We start from the raw sequence: 1,251 nt of genomic DNA, 5'->3' as shown, positions 1-1,251 counted from the left end.
GGGGGGGTTAAGAGTTGGAAGGTTGGGGGCCGGGCCAGTAGGCAGTGGACTGTAAGGGTGAAGAAGTTGATTAAAGGTCAGGTTGGAGATATCTTTCATCCGTTCCTACAAGAATCTAAACACACAAAGAGCTAAAAGCAAAAGTACACAGATTATTATCAGAGGCCAGTTGAGGGGCATAATCCAGGCCATGGCAGGATTTTGAAACAATGAGAAGCTTTTTGAGAAGTAGTTTTTATTGGGAGGCATGCAGCTTTCCAGACTTGGTCAAGTGAGAGGACAGTATATGCAGCCTGCCATTGCCCCTGGGCATTTAGGATAGAACTGCCATCAATAAACAAAGTTAGATCTGGGTTTGGATAAGGTTGATCAGAGAGTCTGGATCGGAGCAGTGTTAGGTCCTCAACTGCCTGGGGGCAGAAGTGACCACTGAGTTCCAGCGAGTCTAGGAGCTGAGGCAAGAGGTTGCTGGGTTTAAAGAGGGAGCCTGGCGCAGACTTATGTTAGGGTTTTCGATAAACATGCGATAGATTTTCAGTGTGAAAGGAGGTCCTGCAGCCTGTGGGGATAGGCTATCCCTGGGTTCACTTTAGGGCTCTTTCGGTGAGGGCGGCTGCTGCCACCAGGGCCCAGAGGCAGGGTTGCCAACCCTGACGGTCATATCTAGTTGTTTAGACAGACAAGCTATAGGGGATAGAGTGGGCCCCAAGGGCTGAGTCAGGACTCTGACTGCTACACCTTGTTTTTGCCTGTAGAGTAAAAAAGGCTTGGCAGGGTTTGGTAGACGCAGGGGTGGGGGTGAAGGAGGGCATGTCAGAGTTTGTTAAAGGCAGCTTTGACTTAGAGTTAAACTCTGAGTGGTGGGGGTGGGGCACAGGCTTAAACAGCAGCGGAATGAGATAAATATGTCTTGGAGGGAGAGAGAAGTTAGGGGAGTTGGGCTGTGTCTGCTTTAAACTGTTTTAGGAGGGGCTGCAGGTAAAGGCAAAGGAATGTTGACAAGCTGGGTTAACGGGGATGGTGAAAAAGGTATAGTGGAAGGGAGAATGTGGGACAAGAGAGTATAGGGGGTGGGAGCTACCAGGTGTATGGGGATAACAGCTTCGTTAATGAGGCGCAGGTCCTGGGCCAAGCGATAAGTACCATTTGGCTTCTTACTGGTAAGATTGGAGCGTTGCAAGGAGAGTGGGTAGGAGTAATGAAGTTGTTAGAAAGGAGGCATTGTATGATGGGTTGACATCGGGAAGCAAC

Source organism: Echinops telfairi, unplaced genomic scaffold, assembly GCF_000313985.2.
Source record: "Echinops telfairi isolate 266 unplaced genomic scaffold, ASM31398v2 ScPeMD7_5;HRSCAF=22, whole genome shotgun sequence".
Classification (NCBI taxonomy): Eukaryota; Metazoa; Chordata; class Mammalia; order Afrosoricida; family Tenrecidae; genus Echinops; species Echinops telfairi.
This window is presented reverse-complemented; position numbering follows the sequence as displayed.